This window comes from Gracilinanus agilis, chromosome 3 (genome assembly GCF_016433145.1).
Source record: "Gracilinanus agilis isolate LMUSP501 chromosome 3, AgileGrace, whole genome shotgun sequence".
Lineage (NCBI taxonomy): Eukaryota > Metazoa > Chordata > Mammalia > Didelphimorphia > Didelphidae > Gracilinanus > Gracilinanus agilis.
In genome coordinates, this window is record NC_058132.1 from 132,344,634 (window position 1) to 132,368,461 (window position 23,828).

General features: G+C 33.4%; 1 non-coding gene across 1 annotated transcript; it reads right to left on the bottom strand.

Moving 5' to 3' along the window:
- Positions 1-22,053: 22,053 nt before the first annotated feature.
- LOC123243335 lies at positions 22,054-22,159 on the bottom strand. Its single transcript, XR_006505883.1, has one exon. It is a non-coding gene; the product is annotated as a U6 spliceosomal RNA (small nuclear RNA).
- Positions 22,160-23,828: the final 1,669 nt, after the last annotated feature.

The window sequence follows — 23,828 nt, forward strand, 5'->3', positions numbered from 1 at the left end:
TTTAGAGCATTGCTTCATGTAACTATTGGTAGCTTTAATTTCTTCTCCTGAAACTGTTCATTCACAACCTTTGACCATGTATCAATCAGGGAATGGATTTTATTTTATAAATTTTGCTTTTAAGTATTTGACAAATAAGACCTTAAACAGAGAAACTTGCTGCGAGATTTTTCCATTATTTCCTGTTTTTCTTCTAATTTTGACTTCCTTGGTTTTGTTCGTGCAAAAAGATTTTTAAATTTCATGTAATCAAAATTATCTATTTCACTTCCCATAATACTCTCTTCTTTGATCACAAATTGTTCCCTTATTCATATGTCTGAAAGGTATATTTTTTCATTCTTATTTAATTGATATTATCCTACAGGTCTAAATCATTTTTCCATTTTAACCTTATCTTGATATGTATTGTAATACATTGGTCTATGCTTAGAATTTGCCAAACTGATTTCCATTACTACTTTGTAACATTTTTATTGATTGTCTTTGATGTTCTTGACCTTTTTTTCTTTCAGATGAAATTACTATTTCCTCTAGCTTTACAAAACAATTCTTTGGTACTTTGATTGGTATGACACTAAGTAAATTAACTTGGGTTTTGGTTTGGCCTAATCCATGAGCAATTAATGTTTCTCCATTTATTTGGATCTCTCTTTGTGTGAAAAGTGTTTTGAAATAGTATTCACATAATTACTGGATATATCTAGACTAGTAGACTCCCAAGTTCTTTATATTGTCTGCAGCTATTGTCTTCAAATATTTTAAATGAGATTTCTCTTTATACTTCTTGCTGTTGGGTTGTGTTGGTAGAACAAAGAAGTGCTGTTGATTTCCATGGCTTTACATTTTATCCCACAATATTGGTGAAGTTGTTAATTATTTCAACTAGTTTTTTAGTTGATTGTCTAGGATCCTCTAAGTACAATATTATATCATATGTGAAGAACATTAGCATTATTTCCTTGTTGCCTATAATTATTCCTTCAATCTCCTTTTCTATTCTTGTTGCTATAGCTAGCATTTCTAGTATAATGTTGAATATCAGTGGTGATAATGGATATCCTTACTTCATTCCTAATCTTATTGGGAAGGTTTCAAGCTCCACTGATTTCTATGTTTTCTTGTGCTTTTAATCAAAATAGATATTTTATTTAAATTTAGACTTTTCAGTATCTTTTGATATAGTCATATGATTTTGTGGTTATTGTTTTTGATATGGTCAATTATGCCAATGGTTTTCCTAATATTTAATGAGGCCTTCATTCCTGGTAAAAGTCCTACCTACTCATTACATCTTTGTAATTTATTGCTGAAATCTCACTGCTATTATTTTATTTAAATTTTGCATGATTATTCATTAGGAAAATTGTTCTCCAGTTTATTTGTGCTCTCCTTGGTATCAAAACCAGATTTGTGTCATAAAAAGAACTTGGTAGGACTCCTTTATATCAATTTTTTCAAATTGTTTCTAAAGTATTGGGATTAATTGTCCTTTGAATATTTATTAGAATTTACTCATAAATTCAACTGATCCTGGGGATTTTTTCTTAAGGAGCTCCTCAATAGTTTGTTCAAATTCTTTTTCTAAAATAGTTATTTGGGGCAGCTGGGTGGCTCAATGGATTGAGAGTCAGGCCTAGAGATGGGAGGTCCTAGGTTGAAATCTAGCCTCAGACACTTCTCAGCTGTGTGACCCTGGGCAAGTCACTTGACCCCCTTTGCCCACCCTTACCACTCTTCCACCAAGGTGCCAATACACAGAAGTTAAGGGTTTAAAATAGAAAAAAAATAAAATAGAGTTATTTAAGTATTCAATTTCCACTTCTGTTAATCTGGGAAATGTATATTTTATATTCATCCATTTCATTTAGATTATCAGCTTTATTGGCATATAATTGAGAAAAATAACTCAGAGTTCCTTTAATTAATTTAAACTTCATTAAAGATGAAATTCACCATTTTCATTTTTGATACTAATAATTCAGTTTTCTTTCTTTTTCAAAACCATTGGCTTGTATATTTTGTTGGGTTTTTTCATAAACGTAGCATCTAATTTTATTAATTTGTTCAATGTTGATTTTTTTAATTTCAATTTTCTTGATCTTTCCTTTCACTTTGAGAATTTCCCTTTTAGTATTTAAATGGGAATTTGTAATTGTTCTTTTTTTAGAGTTTTTTTAATTGTATGCCCAATGATCCTTCTCTGCTTTGACTGTATCCCACAAGTTTTCTGTTTTTTGTTTGATGTTTTTTATCACTATCCTTAATAAAATTATTTTTATAATTTTTTCTTTGAACCACTCATTCTTTGTGATAATATTATTTAATTTCCAATAAACTATTAATCTATGATTTTGGTTCCTTTATTAAAATGTGATTTTATGCCTAAAAAGAGTATATTTAATATTTCTGCTTTTTTTGCACTTGGTTTTGAGATTTTTACATCCAAGTTCATGCTCAACTTTTGTGAAGATGCCATCTACAGCTGAGAAAAAAATAAATTCTTTTTTATTCCCATTCAGTTTCACCAGAGGCCTATATGAACTAACTTTTCTAATAATCTATTCATTAACTTGACTTCTTGCTTATTTGTTTTGTGGCTAACTTTACCTATCGCTGGAAGGGGAAATTTGTGATCTCCTACAAGTATAGTTTTACTGTCTATTTCCTTTTGTAATTAATATAACTTCTCCTTTAAGAATTTGCATGCTTTGCCATTTGGTGCACAGATGTTTAATACTGATATTACTTCATTGTATATGGTTCCTTTCAGCCAGATGTAGTTTCCCTGCACATGCCTTTCAATTAACTGTATTTTTACTTTGTCTGAGATCATGATAGCTACCCCTAATTTTTGTTTACTTTGGCTGAAACTGCTGCTCCAGTCCCTTATTTTAGGTTCTGCTTCAGGCCCTTATTTTAAATCTGTGTGGGCCTCTCTGTCTCAAGTGTGTTTCTTCTAATCAACAAATTGTTGGATTCTGGTTTCTAATCCATCCTATCTGCTTTTATTTTATGAGAGAGCTCATTTCATTCACATTCAGGTATTATTATTAATTGTGTATTTCCCTTTTTGTTATTTTCCTCTGTTTATCTTTCTCTCTTTTTCTCCTGGGGCTCCTCTAAAGTCAGTTTGCTTCTAGCAACTTCCTTCTTTTAACTTCTCTTCCTTTTTTAAAAATCACATTTGTCTTATTTTTTTCTTTTTATCCTTTTGTCTTATTCCCTTCCTCTCTTACTTCCTTCTTGGGTAAAATAGATTTCTATTATCAATTGATTGTGCAGAAATATGTTTTTCCTCTTTGAACCAATTAGGTGTGACTGAGGTTCAAGCATTGCCCACCTCTCTCCACAATTTCTTCCCCTCCATTGGAAAAGCTCTTTTTTGTACACCTCTTACGTGAGATAATTTTTCCAATATTTCTACTCCCTTTTTCATATATATATATATATTATATACTCTCAACATTATTAACTTAATTTTGTATTTTTCTATGTAGAATCCTTCTACCTCCCCGAATAATGTTAGTTTTTTTTTTGGAAAATAGATGTATCATCTTCCCATACACAAAGGTAAACAATTTAATCTCATTGGGTCCCTTATGATTTCTCTTTCATGCTTATCTTTTTATGCTTTTTTTTGATTCTTGTATTTGAAAATAAAATGTCCTATTAAGTCCTGGTCTTTTCATCAGGAATGCTTGAAATTCTTCTATTCTATAAAATATCAATTTTCCTTTGAAGGGTTATAATCAGTTTTTCTGGGTATATTATTCTTGGTTTAATCCTAGCTCTTTTGCCTTCTAGAATATCATTTTTGAAGTCATCTATTCCTTTAATATGGTAGCTCCTAAACCTTGTGCAATGCTGACTGTGGGTCCAAGATATTGAAATGATTTCTTTTTTGCTGCATGAAGTATTTTCTCCTTGACCATGGAACTCTGGTATTTGGCTTTAATATTATCGAGGGCATTCTTATATGGAGTCTCTTTCAGGTGAGGATTAGTAGATTCTTTCCATTTATATTTTGCCCTCTAGTTCTAGGATATCAGGGGAGTTTTCCTTGATTTTTTTGGAAAATTATTTCTAGCCTCTTTATTTGATTATGGCATTTAGGAAACCTAATAATTATTAATTATCATTCTTTTATCTATTTTTCAAGAACAGTTATTTTCCAGGGGAAAATTTCACATTTTATTTTATTTTTTCATTCTTTTGACTTTTTTTAGAATTGTTCTTGATGTCCCATGGAGTCATTATTCCTTGAATCATACATGGAATTTTTATTGCTGAATTTTAATTTTTCAGAAATTATATTCTTCACCGAGCTTTTATTCCTCCTTTTCCATTTGGATAATTCCATTTCTTAGATGATATTTTCTTCAGTGCTTTTTGTGCTTCTTTTACCAAGCTGCTAATTATTTTTTCATGATTTCCTTCCTTTGCTTTCATTTCTTTATTTTTTATTCTAACACTTACTTTATTTGAAAATTATTTTTAGCTCCTCTAGGAATTCTTATTGGATTTAAGTCCAATTTACTTTTTTTCTTCAAGACCTTGATTTTAGCTATTTGACTTCATTGTTTTCCTATGTATTTATGTCTTGATCCTCTCTGTCACCATACTAGATTTTTGTCATCAAGTTCTTTCTTTGTTGTTTGCTCATTTCCCCACCCTATATACTGGAAATTTTATCTTAATGGGGGTTCTGTTACCAGAATGGGGAGAAAGAGCAGAACCTCAAACATCAGGCTTTTTTAAATTGCTATTTTCAGAGCTAATTCTGGGGAATTTGAAGTTTTCAGTGTTTTTAAGATGGTATGATCAGGGGAAAGGTATGGTCACTCATCTCCTGGTCTGCATTCTAGTTGATAACCAGAAAAGGGTCCTGATCCCTTGGGATTACAATCAACACCATTCCTCAGGGTCTCTTCTCCCTTTAGACCATAGACAATATTGTTCCTCTGGGTTTTCACTCTTTCTTGACCAAAATTTCTCCTCTTCACCCTTGAACTAGGACCCAAAAGCTGGTATAAGTATTGGAGTTGTCAAACAGTATCTGTTCCTGCATCCAGCTAGCAAGGGAATTTTTTCTGGACAGCTGCAGATCTTCCCATCTTACCATCTCTGGCTTGATATCTCTGAAAGATGCTACTGCTTCTTTCTCTCCACTACCTAGTCCCTGCACTAGTGTTTCATTCATGTAGTCTCTGGGCCAGCCTTCTTTCTCATGCCACAGATCATTCTTTCTGAGCTATGTCTTCTTAGGCTAGAAGAATGTCTTACTTTGATGTTTTGCTGACTCTACCACTCCAGAATTCAGTTTTAAGTATTATTTTTAAATTGTTTTAAGGGTAATGTTGGAGGAGCTTAGTTAAGTGTTTTTTCAACTCTACCATCTTGGTTCATTTACCAGAAGTTTGATCAAAAGTGATTTAGACTTGATGAATAAAAATCAAAACCTTGTTAACAATGAGAACTATTCAAAAAAGGAATGTTCTGTTTCTCAGGAGGTAGTGGTTTTGTTATCATTAATGGTCTTGCAAGACCAAATGACCACTTCTCAGAGCTATAATAGAGAGGATTCTTCATGATGATCTCTGAGGTCCCTCAAACTCAGAGGTTCTAAGAATATCTCAGATATTACGAGTCTAATTTCAATAGGGAATAGTAGGGTAGGAGAAGATCTTTCATATAAAATGAATAACATGAACATGGAAAGAAGAAAATGTCAAACATACATAGTAAACAGTGAATCATTCATTTTATCTGGGGAATATGACAAATACATGTGTTTGAAGAGTAAGATCTGATGAAGTTCAGAAGACCTATTGGATCAGCCTAGTCATTTGACCTTTATTCAGGAAAAAAAAATTGAAGTCTTTAAAGTTTTATCTGAAAAAAGCTATAAAATGGTAATACATGGATGTAGCAGCAGTATGTAGGATGGATTTATTAAAGAGAGGAAATTGAAAGCAGTATAATATTTAAAAAGATATCATCAATGGTCTAAAAGAAAAGCAAGCTGTCACTGAAGAGTGAAATGTTTTCCTATTAGGACTACTGAGAAACTCATCTGTAAGAAGGATTTATGTGAAAATTGTATGTGCTCTGAAATCGTTTTACATAGCTAACATCATATAATTTACATTCTTTGTCAATCTTAAAGCACTATATAAATGTGAATTATGATAATACATAGCCTTTTAAGAAACATTTTCCCATTAAAATATGAAATTTTAGCTTCTTAGTGATCTTTGATGGGTTTCAACTTTAAGAGAGTATTTACATTATTTTAAAAATGTAAGTATTATATAAATTAATTCATCTATTTATTCACTCATTCATTCACTGTAAAGAAGGGATGCTGTAGCCAGGCTAGCCTAGAGCAAACTGTTCAGGATATAAAGAAGAAAAACATGGCATCTAGGTAGTGCTATAAATAGAGCACCAGGCTGGAAGTCCAGAAGACCTGCGTTTAAATGCAGCCTCAGACACTTATCCTGAGCAAGTCATTTATCAATGTTTACTTTATTTTCCTCATCTATAGAATGAACTGGAAAAGGAAATGGCAAACTGCTTCTTTTCATTACAAGGAAAACACCAAATGGGGTCATGGGCTTACACTAGGAGAGATAGAGCCATTTGGAAAGGGATGAGTACCAGTGATCAACCATTCTTTTGTAAAAATAGATTTTATTGACACATCATCTAGAATTCTCCCATATTCCAAATGACTTTCCAGAAAATAGAAATTAATCATTCACATTTCTACTGTTAATGTATTAGTATGCCTATCTTTCTGTAATCTCCTGACTCGGCAATTCTGAAACAGAAAGATCTTTCCTAGATAATTTATGTTGGGGGTTTATAAAATGCAAGGTTACTAAATTTCATAATTTCTCATTCTCTCTTATCTACTTTAACATTAATCTTTTTTCTATTTTTAAATCAGAACCAAAGAGTTTTAATGATTGCTGCTTTATAATTCAAGGTTAACTAAGCTACAGTATAATTATAATTTTTATTATAGTGGAATGACCCATCCATGAGTACTATTTCTCCCTCTATTTAGGTTGTTCTTTATTATTTCTTTATTTAAAAAATACTAAGTTAATGCCTTTTTGTTCATTTTTAGATATTCTATCAGCATTTCATTTAGTTTTATACATAGACTATACATATACATATATAATACATAGTATTGATTCTAAGATAGAAAAGGGGTAAGGGCTAGGCAATGGTGTTAAATGATTAGCCCAGGGTCACAAAGGTAGGAAATATCTGGGGTCAGATTTGAACCTAGGACCTTTTATCCCCAGGCTTGTTTTTCTATTCACTGAGTTATGTAGCTGCCCCGCCTCCTTGTTTCTTTATTTTTTTAAGGAATTGTTGATAATTTTTTCTATTTAGGTATTGAGTTTAACTTGGTAATTTGACTTCCAAATACTTAATGTATTTTGCATTTATTGGAAAATTCTTTTATATCTACTATTTTATCCTTAATTATGTTATTATTATACAGAAATGTTATTGATTCCATGGTAGATTTGAAGGTTATAACTTTTCTGAAGATTGTGTCTCAATTTTTTTCTTTGTTGATTACATAGGATTTTCAAAGTTCATCATCATATCATCAGTAATCAGATATAGTTTTTCCTTTTCTTTTCCTATATTTATATCTTTGATTTCTTTTTCTTCTCATTATCATTGCTGCCATTTCTAGAACTTTGTCAAATAATAGCAGGGAAAGGGTTCCTCCTTGTTCTGCACTTATATTTACTAGAAAAGCTTAAAGTTTATTCCCTTTGGACTTAAATAGATATTTTTTGTTTCAGATAAATTTGTTATATTTTTTTAAAGATTCCTTATGCCTATATTATTTGTTAAAGACTTTTTTCTGTTTACAGTAAGATAATTATGTGATTTTGTATGATTTTGTTTTAAATATTATTTCCTAATGTTGAGCCATCTTTGCATTCCTTTATTAATCTAATTTTGTCACAAGGAATGATTTTTTTTGGATTAATTGCTGCAGTCTGACAGGATTTTATTCAATTTATTTAATTGATGTTCCTTAATGAGATTAGTTTGTAGTTCTCTTTTGTTTTATCCTTCCCTAACATAACTATTAGGACTCCATATGTCTTATAAAGAGTCCAGCATACTGCTTCATTTATACATATTTTGAGAATACATTTATATAGCATGAATTATTCTTTAAATTTTTATAAAATTCTTACATAAATCCTTCCAGATAAAGATTTTGAAAATAACTATGCTAAGAGGCAGAGTGGATGTCATAGTGGAGTCAGTCAACAAACACTTGCTAATAGGGGCAGCTGGGTAGCTCAGTGGATTGAGAGTCAGGCCTAGAGACTGGAGGTCCTAGATTCAAATCCAGCCTCAGACACTTCCCAGCTGTGTGACCCTGGGCAAGTCACTTGACCCCCATTGCCCACCCTTACTATTCCACCTAGGAGCCAATACACAGATGTTAAGGGTTTAAAAAAAACCAAACACTTGCTAAATGCTTAACGTATGAGAGGAAATATGATAATTCTTGGTAAATACAAAAAAAAAAAAGAGAGAGAGCAAAAACATTCCCTGCCCTCAAAGGGCTCATATTCTCATGAGGAAGACAGCATTTACATAACTAATTTCATTCAAGGTATGTATATAGTCAATTCAGGTAACCTGACAGGGGAAGCATTAGCAGATGAGGAATAAAGGAAGACCTCCTATAGAGTTTGTGGAAAACCAAGAATGTGAGGAAGAGTATTCCAGTTATGGAGGATGTTCAGTATAAAGGTCTGAAGAAGGGAAAGAATATCCTGGGTAAAACAAAAATGGTGTAGTTGAATCATAGTGTGTGTAGAATGAGAATAAAGCACAATAAGATTGGAAGGATAGAAAAGACCAAGTTACAAAAGCCTTTGAAACTCAAAAGGTAAATTTTGTGTTTGAAATGAAGAGGAGGAATCATACTGGGAGTTGAGATTGTACTCTAATAGATTCTTCAACTACATTTTTCTTCTGCATTAAGGATCTAATTAAGCAAAAAAAAAATCCTCAATCTTCAAGCTTCTTAGTGTTATAAAGAGTAAATTTGATAATTAGAATAAGAGGGTAGAAATAATAATCTCATTATTTACTTGATGTTTCAGATAAGTAACCTTTACCTTTCATATCTTAGTTTATACAGCTGAAAAATCAAATTTAGGTTATGTTCTAGGAAAAAATGAACAAATAGGCCAAATAAGAATTCAATGGTGCTGAAATATTGTGGAGCCTCTAAATTGAGGTAAAAAAATTAATGAATTCAGTCTAACCATACAAAAACCAAGATAATGAATAATGCCTATTATTTAGACTATGACATTCTGTTATATGAATGACCCATAGAGATAATCCATTAATATTATGACATTTTGCATATGTTGCTCAAAGATAATTAGTTGGGCCAAGAATTAAATAGGAGGAGAACAGACTGGAATGTCTTTAGGAATTTTCACTTTTTTTTAAATGACTCTAAGTTCCTCCCTGAAACAAAGATCTATCTTTTTTTAAATATTAGAATTTTCAAATAGCACAATATGGGCGACAAGTCATATAGTACCAGAATCTACAAAGAATTTAAATTGAAGATCACTCAAATGTCAATTGGGATGTATGGAGTACATAAAAGTAGGCTAAAACATATAACTAAAAATTATAGAAGAGAAGTGATGTGAAGATATCATGATAGATATATGACCATAGGCCATGTAGTAAGAGCAAAGGGTAACTGCTAGACAACCCAAATATTCCATTACTATTCACTTAATATCAAGAGATTTCAAGAAAAGAATTTTAACTGAACCCCCTATGGAGGGTTTATAAAAAGGGCATGGACAATAAATAGTCAATTTGGATAAGAAAAAATGTATAAAAAGCATTTATTTATCAATTACTACACACCAAGCACTGCACTAAGTATTAAAAATACAAATAACAAAAAAGAAAAAAACTGTTCTTGCTCTAAAGGAGTTTCACTCTAATTGGAGAAGTTAACATACAGTTCTACTGCAAGGATAATGGAAAAGCCCAAAGTCATAAAGGTACAGGGCAAGGGTAGATGGAAAGGCCAGCAACACATAAGTTACAAGAATAGGTCAGAAGACAATTCCAGGAAGGGCAAATGATAAGATCTGAAAGACCTTAGTAAGCAGCAGTAGGACAAATGATAAGGCTGGTAGTCATATATCTCTTTGGAAGGAATAGAGTTGGCTAGTCTGACCTTAATGTAAGAAGATAGAGATCAGTTGTGATCTATAATGGTCTGTGTGTGTGTGTGCAAAGATGAGTCCCAATTCTAGAGAAGGACATCGCTACATGAGAATAGAATGGTAATGGGCATTTATTATAATAGCTCTGAGTCATGAAGAAAATATTAACTTATGTTTGATATAGTTTGCTAAATAAAGCAGACTTTGCAGTCCAGTTGCAAAGGATTGTTATACAAAACAATCACAATTTAAAAAAATTTTCTGAAACAAGAAGGAATAAGTTTCAAATATTTAGAAAATTCAACATGTATAAAGTTTCTCATTTGTCAATGAGACCATATAAATGGAGTATTACTGTCTTTCCATCCTGATTCTAACCTGACATCCCCAAGTATACTCTATAAAAGATTGTCGTAGGGCAGTCTTGACTCAAGCCAGCTTGGTGGTTCAGGTTCAAAGATAAAATTCAGTGAGATGCTGATAGAACATCTAACAATGATCAAAAAGGCATTACCTTAGTATAAAAGCATGGCGAGAATATGCCTCAAGGATATAGCATTCATTCAGTGGAACAAATCCAGCCTGCCCTTGTACTGATCATGTTGGTTTGCCAATCAAATCAGAGAAAAAAAGTTATCCCTGCCTCCTTGTGGGCTTGTCTTTATTCATATGTAGAACAAAAGGCAACTACCTCAACCACACCAGTTTTAATCCTTCAGCCAGTTAATTATATCTTGAGGACAGTCTAAGATCCTTTTAAGGAAAGATTTTCCTGGCTAGTTTTACATAGCAGACATTGCCCTTGTAATACAAGTCCTCCACTAAATTGCCCCCAGGAGTGTTTTCTGGTCTCCTGGTATGAGCCTCACAGTGTTAAAATATAATGTGCCCCAAGACACAATTGGGTTTCTCTTGTCTAACCATAATTTCTTGAGAAATCTGCTTATGATTACTACAAAGTGACCAAAAGCTTAGATAAAGTTTTCTTTATATGTGCTTATTCTGAAGAGCCATTTTAGGGGGAGATAGAGGGAAAACAAATGTGGAAGAAGTAAAGAACACTTGGGGAAACATTAATTCCAGGAAATGTTATCATACATGTAGCACAATTGCTTAAAGAGCTCAAAACCTGCAGCAAAATGATATTTCAGATACTGATTGTGGTGCTCCGTCAGACAGTTATGATTTTGCAGTATAATAAGAGTGCCTCAGGAGATAATAAAAGATAATGAATGAATATGTGCTTACCAGCAGGCAAACCTTTGCTTTGGCTCAGGATTTAAGAGTATGCAGTGCTTATGAAAGGCATCGGCTAGTTTAGGTTTGGTGATTTATAGCATTCTTCACACGGTAACAGAGAATAAATGGGCTCCAAGGAGGTTTTGGTCAGGTATTTGAAATCTCTTTGTCTTGGAGCTTAACAAGCCTATCAATCAAACTAGATTAGCTATGACTAGTGACCTCATCTCTAATTTGAGTGCTATTGAAAGAAATTTAATTTCTATCTTCTAAAACTACGTTTCTGTACTGTAGAGAGAGGATAGAGGCTTAGCATTTCCTCTTCCTCTTGCCCTCCCATATTCCTTTTCATCCCTTTGTTAATCTGGTCTCTTCTCATTTTTGACCAGATAGTTTCTATCCTTACTGGGCATTTAACATTTTATTGGCATATATTCAAAGGAATACATGCCATATAAGGAATAATCAAAGGACCTGGGTGTGGTGAGATACAGTTAGTTTGAAGAAAAGAAGATTTTGGAGCTATATAGTAGTTATTCACAGTATGTGAAGAGTTGTCACGTAGAAGAGCAATTAGAATTGTTTTGTTTGACCTCCAAGAGCAGGAACAAAAACACTGGCTAGAAGAAGCTACAGGGATGGAGAATTTCAACTCAGTGTAAGGAAAAGGATTTCTAATGATCTAAGGAAAACCCTCCATGCTCTAAACAATGGATTTGCCCACCTCAAGTGGAAATGAGTCATCTATCACTACAGATCTTCAAATAAAACAGCAGCTTTTAACCTGCGTGTGTGTGTGTGTGTGTGTGTGTGTGTGTGTGTGTGTGTGTGTGTGTGTGTGTGATGGAACTCTTAGCAGTTTGGTAAATTTATGGATCTCTTCTCAGAATAGTGTTGCTAAATGCACAGGATTAGAAAGGAAACTAACTATATTGAAATACAATTAGTAAAATATCAAAAGGAACATACCTTAGGTTAAAAAGTCCTAAAATAGAGATTATGTGGCTACTTATCTAAGTGATTGTGGAGGAGATACCTTTACAGGCATTCCTGCTGGATGAACTATATGTGTTTTGAAATCTTTTCTGATACAGAGGACCTATTATGCTGTAGTCCTATTACATCACAGAGTAACCCTGCAGAGCCTGAGAAACAAAGAAAGTGATTAGATTTGACAAATGATATATACCCAGTCAGGAGGCTAGGGGGAATAGTGGATAGACTACTGAGTTTGAAATTCATATTTATCAATTCAAATCCAGCTTCAGATACTGTGGGACCCTGGACAAGTCTCCTAGCCCTGTTTGCCTCAGTTCTTTATCTATAAAATGAACCGGAGAAGGAAATGGCAAACCATTCCAGTATCTTTGCCAAGAAAATTCCAAATGAGGATATGAAGTCTGTCCAACTTTTTTTTTTTGCATGGCAATACAAATTTATTGAACTACTCATGCTGTTATACAAAATTGCACCACTTTAATTAAGGTTTTTATTTTACATTTGGCCACTTCAAAGTAGTTGCAACATTAGGTTGGTCAATTTAAATACTGTGGCTCCCTGTTGGATATACATACTGTCTTTACACCCAAATGTTAAAAGCATACAAAACAATAAGGAATGGTTACACAAACCAGCAAAAAGTTAGTTACTGCAACTTGGGCACTTGATTAAAATTACTTCTCACAAGTAGAAACACAGAAGAGAAACATTTCCTTGATCACATAGTTCAAAGGGGATATGATTGGGGATGTAGACTCTAAATGATGGCTCAGTTGCAAATATTAATAATATGGAAATACATCTTGATCAATGATACATGTAAATTCCAGCATAATTGCTGATTGGCTCTGGGAAGGGGGAGGGAAGAGGGGAAGGAAAGAACAAGTATCATGTAACTTTGGAAAAATATTCTAAAATAAATAAATAGATAGATAAATATTTTTAATACTTCCCACATTCAAATCCACAATACTTTTCCATCATTTCATGACTGAAAATGACTGAACAACATTAACAGATATGACAAGTTACAGGCAACATGGGGTAATGAATAAAGAACTGGCTTCAGTGTTAGGAAGGTCCAAGGTCTGGGATATACTGACTGTGTGATCCTAGGTAAATCATCTTCTTTCTTGATTACTTGTATTGGATGGATCAGCCAAAGTCGAACACCCTGTACCCTGATCCCAACCTCATGATATCATTGGTCCTCTTTGAATACAATGATGAACAATAACATCAATAAATGGTGAAGAAAGTCACTGTTTCAGAATAGGTGAGGGTCTCTCTCCCCATTGCCCCATTTCCGCAAATAATGCCAGTTTAAAAGTCCAATTCTTGAGATTTGATCCAACCATTCTGGAGAGAAATTTGCAACTATGCTCAAAGGATTCTAAAACTGTGCAAACCTTTTGATCCATTAATACCAGGTCTGTTTCTCAAAGAGATTTAAAAAGTGGGGTGGGGGGGGGTAAGGAGGGAACAAAAGAGCTCTTTTTGTGATAGCAAAGAATTGGAAATTGGGGAGTTATCTATTAATTGGAGAACAGCTAAAGAATGTGGTATATGATTATGATGGAATATGGTTGTGCTATAAGAAATGATAAGCAAGATGATTTCAGAAAACTCTGGAAAGACTTACATGAACTGATACAAAGTGAAATGAGAAGAACTAGAATAACATTGTACGGAATGATGACAATATTTTTTGATGAACAATTGAGTTGCCTAGTTATTCTTAGCAATGTAGTGATCCAAAGCTTTTCCAGAGACTTATGATGAAAAAAGCCATCTGCCCTCCAAGAAAGAACTGATGGAGTCTTAATGCAGACTGAAACATACTATATTTCAGTTTTTACTTCTTTTTTCCCATTTGATACTTCTACAAAATGACTAATATGGCAAAATGTTTTACATGATTGCACATGTAAAATATATATCAGACTGATTACCATCTCATGAAAGGGGTTGGGTTAAGAGGGAATGAAAGAAGGAGATTTGGAAAGAGGAGAGATTTAAAACTTAAAAATTAAAAAAAATAAATGTTAAAAATAGTTTTTACATGTAATTAGGGAAAATATTATTTTAAAAAATTAAAACCACAACTCTGGAACCCATTCTGTCAGGCCTTCCTTCCTTTCTCAAGAGATAATGTGGAATATCTCCAATATATTCAATAACTAGACTAAATTATAAATGTCCCAAATGCTTGGGCTATTTTATCAATTGATTAAACTATGACAGTTAATATCAACCATGATTTAAAAGCAATTAAACCAAAGTGGCTAAGGCAAGGCTTAGCCCTCTCTCTACAGTATATAAAGCCTATTTCAAACTTTCATTTCTAATTCAGTGAAAGCAATAAGGTCATATTACATTAGCCATCTTTCTTCGACCTTTAAAAGCTTTTAATTTTTTCAGTCCAAAGCAACTGCAGAATAAAGGACAATTGACCTCAATTGTGACTATGTCATATTTGAAGAAAATTCCCTAGATTGCTTCCACATACAGTTTTAGTTGACCCATTAGACAGTTGCCAGGAGAACTACACAACTGAGATTTCTCTGTGGAAGGAATGAAAATTATTTCCTCTGGGAAACTAGAGAGTATTGCTATAAAATCATTTCCTAAGGGTTAAATAATTTTCAAACTCTTGAGGTTTGAACAACTCAAAGACTACATTATTCCCATCCCCTTCTACATGAACCTTACCTTCTTCTTTATGATTTTTACTTTTTTCCCAGCAGATATAGATAGATAGATAGATAGATAGATAGATAGATAGATAGACAGACAGATAGATAGATGGATGGAAGGATAGATGGATAGAAAGATGGATAGATAGAGCATTCATTAAGTGTTTACTATATACTAATCCCTGTGCTTTAGTTTAGATACATAAATATAAACAAGCAAGATAATATCTGCCCTCAAGGGATTTACACTCTAATAAGGGAAGATTGGGTAAAGATGTGCTAGAAAATAAGTGACAAGTAGTACATATGCAGTGGCATGATCTGGAGATGGTGAAGAACTGAGACAAAAGTCCACATATTGCAGCCTGCAAGGATTCTAGGAGCAAAATCCATGTTTCCAGGTAGAGAGGAGGTAAGGAAGAGAGCCAGAGTAGAGGTTTTTTACATACACACACACAAACACACACACACATGTATATATGTATATTTGTAACATGAAAATGTGTTGCTTTTTGTGTCTATATTACCATATATACATATATATTGCATATATGTAATGTGATGTATATAATGTAAATATTTATATGTACATTGTAAAATGATTGCAATATAGACAAAATACAATTTAAGAAGGCAGAAATATCATGTGAGTGTACATATATCATATAAGATATGAGAGAAAAAGATGAGAGAGATGGAGATAAAACTAAGACATAGAAAACTAAAGCTTGTAGAATTTACTTTCAGAGTTTTTTATCTTTATCCTTGTTCCAATTTCAGACAACTATTGTCTAACTTTAATAAAATCAGAATATGGTTCTTTTTAAAAAAGTAATTAAAGTCCACATGGATTTTTTTAAATTCATCACCAGACTAAAGGATCCCATGCCCTCATCAATGATTTAAAGAGCCACTTGAAATGTATTAGAGGAGGGTGACCAGATTAAATAATTTAGTTAGATTGCTCTCTTACCCATTCTTACCCACTACAAATGTGGGGAATAATCTATATCCCTTTTAAGAGAGGCTGGGCACTGAGAATATTTGCATGAATTTTTTAAAAAGTCTATGACTGAGTGGCTTGTGTAGCATTTCTATATGCATTTTGGATTAATACATAGACATAAATGCCTATATATCAGGATACAATAGCAGACTAAGGCAATAGTATTAAATAAAATCATGTATAGACTTTGAGTTATGTAGAATCCATTACTGTCAAATTTACCAGCCAAAGTATGCCAAGAGAAGACAGCAATATTGGTTTGTTGACTTTCACAGGTAAATGTGTGCTAAATATAGTATTAAATGATATATAGAAAAGAAGGAAAACAAAATCATCTGGTTCTATCTCTTTGCATTTAGGCACACTTTCATTTAAATATAACTTTAAGTCTTAGCTTTAAAACATATTTGTAGTCTTGTTTTAAAGATTTATACCATGTGTTCCTCATAACAACTGTGTGGGAAAAAATAGCACAATTATTTTTCTTTCATTTTACAGATATGAAGACTAAAGCTCTATGAAATAAAATTATTTGCCTAGACCCACACAGCTAGTCAATGTCTTGATAGGATCTGAATCTCGATCTTTTATCTCCAAATCCAGTATTCTAGAAAATTAGAATTTGGGGCAAATTTTAGAGCAGCTCTAAAGTAAACTAGAGAAAAAGCATGTTTGGCACTAATATTAACTGATTTGCCTTTCAAAAAAGCTTCGTTGTCTAGGATCTATGGGTTGTTGTTGTTTTTTAGTTCCTTAGCATTTGTTAAATTAGGAAAAATGATCAGAAAGTGGAGGTAGCTTTGTGCATAAAGCTGCAAAAACATTCAGTCCTATCCTGTTGGAGTGAAATCTTCAATTCAAACTAGATTCGGGATTAGCAAGTGTGTTGTTCCACTTCCAGTTTCACCCATCTTCTCCCTATTCTATACACTCTGGTCTTTCACTTAGTTTCAACTAATTGTTGTACAAATCGGAAAGATGTCCAGTGAGTAGTCTTTTACACCAACATTCTAATTAGAATGTTAAGGGCTAATTTAGTGGATAAGATTTTTTCTACTTGGTTTTCCCTCTGCCCTAAGGCTAGCAATTCAAAGAATCTCAGAATTTAAGAGTATTGAAGGGCATCATTGAACATTCCATACCAGATCGTAGTAGTCCAATTCTCATAATAAAGAAATCTCACTATAACATAACTAATGACTAGTTATCCAGCCTCTACTTAAAGACTTCCAAAGAGAGAAAATGCACTACCACTCACAGTAATGACTCTACTTTTGTAAAATTCTCATTGTAAGGAAGGGGTTTATTTTTGTTTGGTTCTTCTTTATTTAAAAATTTATATGGAAGTTATAGGACTGAGTCTTATTTGATTCATTCCAACACTCTTGACTGCCAAGATATTTTAGAATAGACTCTATCATCTGGCATACTATCACTCACTCTAAGCTTTGTGTGATTTACAAATTTGTTGATGATTCTACCTATACCTTGATCCAAGTCATTGACAAAAATATTAAATGGCAGAGTAATAGGTTGATGACAGTCCAACTTTCAGTGCTAAAGTCTAGTTATTGTTACTTCTCCCCTCCCTTTCTAAATTCTCAAAATTCCTGAGGTAGGTATGGGTCTAGGCAACATACCTGCAGGTTTGCCCTATTTTGAATTCAGTAGATTGCTACTGAACTCACCCTCTCTCAACTAGTTAGAAAGCTCTGCTAGTTCAAGAACTAAAGGCTACCTTTTGGTCTGCAGTTCCTACTCTGTTTATCAGCAATAGGATTCAGAATGGACTTGAAGCTGGAACTGAGACCAGGCTCTGATCCTGGGATCGTAGACACACAGTTAATGATTGTTTCTGTTATGATTAAAATTCTCTGGAGACTATTTAATTTATAATTATTTATTAGTAAAATGAGAGAGAAAAATCACATTATCATTTGATTACCTGGCTGCCCTAATTCTTAGCTTTACACACTGCACTGCATTGGCTCCTCCTGCATGCAGCTGGTTGTGACATAAGGCAGAGCTTCCAAGTGTTAAACCACTTCAGAGAAGGGAGAGAGAGCAATGATTATCAAGCAAAAGAGAGAGAGTGCTACCTGCATTCTTTTTCTTATAAAGCCAGTTTTCACCACTCCTCCTTGGACTCTCTGATTAGACAGGCTTAACAACGGTGCTGATCTGAATCCTGACTTCCATCCTGACACCATCCATCACTGTCTAGCCTCCTTCCATTCTGCAGGACACAGGTAGCCACCCAGACCTCTGTTGTCCTTCCATAGTGTGAATGCCCAGACAGTCAAATGGTGGGCTTGATATCAACCAAGAATGTGTTTCCAAATGGAATAAGGGTTTAAAATTTATATTAAATACATACATTCCTTACTGAAAACAGACCCCCAAATCCATCAGTCCTCATCCTGTAACCCTACCACTAAGCATTGGTCTCTTCCTCAGTTCTGGATCTCTAACCTGATAGTAAATAGTAAATAATAATCAGCCAGTTTGTATCTATTACTCTACCCTACACAATTCTGAATGTAGGACCTCTGCGTGCCCAGGTGCACAGATTCTCTCTACTTGGGAATATGAGGAATGTGAAGCTGGTGCAAGCCAGGTGCTATCCCCTGTGTCCACAGACATCTCTGTCTATTCTGACCTGTGCCTAAAAAAATGACTCTGTGATTTTTTTCCATTGAATTTCCTCATCAGGATGTGGTCCGATGCATTTTCAAAATCTTTTTGGAAAAATTGTGTGAGGTAGATAGTGAAACTCACCATACTCTGCTACTTCACATTCACAATTCCATCTTTTCCTTCTATGATCTTTCAAATCTTATTAACAGTTACTCAGTAATCACATATGCTAGTTGCATTGAAATCCAAGGCTCTAGTTTAGCCAGGTCAGGAAACCTGAATTCATCAGGAGCAGCTAATTTCTCTTTTATTTTTTCCATAATTATATTAGGCATCTTTCCCCCACTAGTCACTTTTTGCTATCATTTAAAGGTCATTATCCTTTGAAACAAAAATTGCAACAAAATAAAAACTGAGAAACTTTGCCTTATTTCTGATGCTAGTTTTCATCATCCCATCTATATCAAGCAAAGTTCCTATTCCTTCTTTAATCCTCCTATTTCCCTCAATATAGCTTCATTTATTTATTTATTTATTTATTTATTTGTGTGTTTATTTATTTATTTTGGAGTATTTTTCATGGTTACATGATTCATGTTCTTTCCCTCACCTCCTCCCACACCCCTCCTATAGCCAATGAGCAATTCCATTGTGTTTTACATGTATCATTGATCAAGAACTATTTCCATATTATCAATATTTGCAATAGAGTGATCATTTAGAGTCTACATTCCCAATCATATCTCCATCAAACCATGTGATCAATCATGTGTTTTTCTTCTGTGTTTCTACTCCCACAGTTCTTTCTCTGGATATGGATAGCATTTCTTCTCATGAAGTCCCTCAGAATTGTTCTGGATCTTTGCTGCTAGTAGAGAAGTCCATTACGTTGAATTTTGTCACAGTGTATCCATCTCTGTGTATATGGTTCTCCTGGTTCTGTTCCTTTCACTCTGCATCAATTCCTGAAGGTCCTTCCAGTTCAATGGAATTCCTCAAGTTGATTATTCCTTTTAGCATAATGGTATTCCATCACCATCAGATACCACAATTTGTTCAGCCATTCCCCAATAGATGGAAATGACCTCATTTTCCAGTTTTTTGCCATCACAAGGATTGCAGCTATAAATATTTTTGTACACATGTTTTCTCCTATTATCTTTTTGGGGTACTGACCCAGCAGTGGTAAGCCTGGATCAAAGGGAAGGCAGTCTTTTAAAGATCTTTAGGCATAATTCCAAATTGCCTTCTAGAATGGTTGGATCAATTCACAACTCCACCAGCAATGCATTAGTGTCCCAATTTTGCCACATCCCCTTAAACATTTATTACTTTCCTTTGCTGTCATATTAGACAGCCTGCTAGATGTGAGGTGGTATCTCACAGTTGTTTTGATTTGCATTTCTCTAATTATGAGAGAATTAGAACACTTTTTATGTCCTTATTGAAAGTTTTGATTTCTTTATCTGAAAATTGCCTATTCATGTCTCTTGCCCATTTATCAACTGGGGAATGGCTTGATTCTTCATACAATTGATTTAGCTCCTTTTGAATTTGAGAAATTAGATCTTTGTCAGAGGTTTTTGTTATAAAGATTTTTTCCCAACTTTTTGCTTCCCTTCTGATTTTGGTTGCATTTGGTTTTGTTTATACAAAAACCTTTTAATTTAATGTAATAAAATCATTCATTTTACATTTTGTATTATTTGCTCTATTTCTTGCTTGCTCTTAAATTCTTTCCTTTCCCATAGATCTGACTTTTATACTATTCTATGTTCACCTAATTTATTTATAGTTTCCTTCTTTATATTTAAATCATTTACCCATTCAGAATTTATCTTGGTGTAGAGTGTGAGATGTTGATCTAAAGCAGTGATTCCCAAAGTGGGTGCCAACGCTATCCAGGGAGTGATGATGGCCACAGGTGCATTTATCTTTCCTATTAATTGCTATTAAAATTTTTAAAAATTAATTTCCAGGGGGCTAAGTAATATTTTTTCTGGAAAGGGGGTGGTAGGCCAAAAAAAATTGGGAACCACTGATCTAAAGCCTAATTTCTCCCATACTGTTTTCCAATTTTCCCAGCAGTTTTTGTAAAATAGTTTGTCCCCAAAACAGGGATCTTTGGGTTTATTGTACATTGTCTGGCTGAGAACATTTACCCCAAGTCTATTCCATTGATCCTCCCTTCTGTCTCTTAGCCAGTACCATATTGTTTTGATGACTGCTGCTTTGTAGTATAGTTTAAGATCTGGTACTGCTAAGCCCTCATCTTTCACATTTTTTATTAGTTCCCTTGATATTCTTGATCTTTTGTTCTTCCAAATGAACTTTGTTATAATTTATTCTAATTTGGTAAAAAAGTTTCTTGGTAGTTTGATAGGTATGGCACTAAATAAGTAAATTAATTTGGGTAGAATGGTCATTTTTATTGTTAGCTCATCCTACCCATGAGCAATCAATGTTTTTCCAATTGTTTAGATCTAGTTTTAATTGTGTGGAAAGTGTTTTGTAGTTGTGTTCATATAATTCCTGTGTTTGTCTTGGTAAATAGATTCTTAAATATTTTATATTGTCTAGGGCATTGATGGGCAAACTTTTTTAAGAGGGGGCCAAAGGAAATGCTTATCTGTCAGTCTGTTTCTAAGGCAACTCTTTCAAAGTTTCATTGTATTGCATCCTATTCATTGTATTCATCAGATTAGGAATAATATCCCACCATGGATAGAACATATCAGGGGGCCTCATCTGGTCCTTTGGCCGTAGTTTGCCCATCACTGATCTAGGGTGATTTTAAATAGAATTTATTTTTTTAATTATTGTTGTTGAGCTGTATTGAAAATATATAGAAGTGTTGATGATTTATATGGGATTATTTTGTATCATGAAACTTTGCTAAAGTTGTTTATTATTTCCACTAGCTTTTTAGTTGATTCTCTAGGATTCTTTAAGCAGATCGTCATATCATCTTCAAAGAGTGACAGTTTAGTCTCCTCATTCCCTACTTTAATTTTTTTTCTCTAATTGCTACTTCTAGGGTTTCTAGTACAATGTTAAATTATAGAGGTGATAATGAGCATCCTTGCTTCACTCCTGATCTTATTGGAAAGGCTTCTACCTTATCCCCATTGCAGATGATGCTTGCTGATGATTTTAAATATATATTGTTTGCTATTTTTAGGAAGGGCCCATTTATTCCTATACTTTCAAAAATTTTGTAATGCTTTACTAATTTGTGTCATCCCTGTGCAGGGGCCATACTAATCTTCTCTGTATTGTTCCAATTTTAGTATATGTGCTGCCAAAGCGAGCACTCCATATAATTTTTTAAAAGATGCTCTTAGCTGTCCTTAGCTTCTCCCACCAAACTCAGCACATTTTAAGCATTAACACTCCCATATACTCTTACAAAATTGTATCATACCCATATTAATTCTCAGTTAACTGATCTTGCTTCCATTTGTAATATATATATGTACATGTATATGTATATATGTATGTATACATATATATTCTTAAATCAAAATTGGTTGGTGAGTGTCTTGTGCATCCACATCAGTTTCTTCAGACAAATCCCATTTTTCTTCCTGATTAGAATATTACTTTTTGTGTCTTCATAATTTCATTCTTGAGCATATGCTCTCTTTCCTGGACTTTAATTCAGTTGCATGTCATACTATGTCCAATTGTCTTCTCTATTACAAACTCTAAGACAAAATGACTGCTTACTTCCAAAGTTCCCATAATTTCTATCCAGTAACTAATTTTTCCCAGTTAATGAGAATCCAAATCAGAATAAATTTCCCCTTATTGATCCCCCTCCAAACTTTTGAAAGATGGGGAGGACCATCCATCACTAATTCCTACCTGGTCTGGTCTATTTGATCCAATTTGGGTCCTAGCTAATGGGGTACTTGCCCAAGCAGAGTCCATAAAAGTTTATTTCTACTGGTTGGAAAATGAAGAAAATCCTAACAGAAGAATATCTAATACCTATGGAAATCAGGAATGTGATACAGCCAGACCATTTCAGGATCCAGGTGGATATGTTAGTAATATGAAAAAACCAATGGTACAAAATAGTGTCAATCACAGTACATGGATCAAAGCCAGAACTATGTAACAAGGCTCAACAGAGTGACAATATGAGCAAAGTCTGGGTTTTTAAATAGGAGTTGGTTCAAGGTAATGGACAAGATATTGAGAAGCATGAGCTCAACTTATTGCAATAAAGGGCTACATGAATTTGTTGAGATTTTAATTCTAGTCAGATACTGATCAATTTTACCCTCTAGAATTATCTTACAGTTCATGGGTTTCCCTTTTATTATAAGACTTCAGAAAGAAGATGGATGACTACATTGTAAATATGTTATATTATATTTTTGCTTAAAAATGGGTATTACTAGGTGAAGACTCTTTCAACTCTAAATTTCTATGATGCAGTCAAGTATAAGGATATAAAATAAATCCATAAAAGCATTATTTCTATGTTACTAATAAAATCTAGAAGCAGGAGGCAGGAAAAGAAATTTCAACTAACATAATAAGACATATTAACTATATAGGATTTTACTCACCAAAACACACAGTGTATAGAATAATTCAACCACAAGTAATTTTCACAAAAAAGAAAATAAAGGAAAAACTCAATAATTGGAGAGCAATTTGATACCCATGACTAAGCTGTACTACTATATTAAAAATGGTGACACTACTTAAATTGCTCTAAAAATTTAGTACCAAGTCCATTAAATTTCCAAAGAGATAATTTACAGAACCAGATAAAGTAATAACAAAATCCTTTGTAGAATAAAATGTCAAGAATATCAAATGAGATGGTGAAAAATGGGGAGGAGGCGGCCTTAGCATTACCAGCATTTCATAATAAAAAACATTATAATTATAAAAACCTGGTATCAGATGACTATAAAGAGGTAGAAATAAATAAACAACATCTTGGTCTTAAGGAAGCCTAAGGAT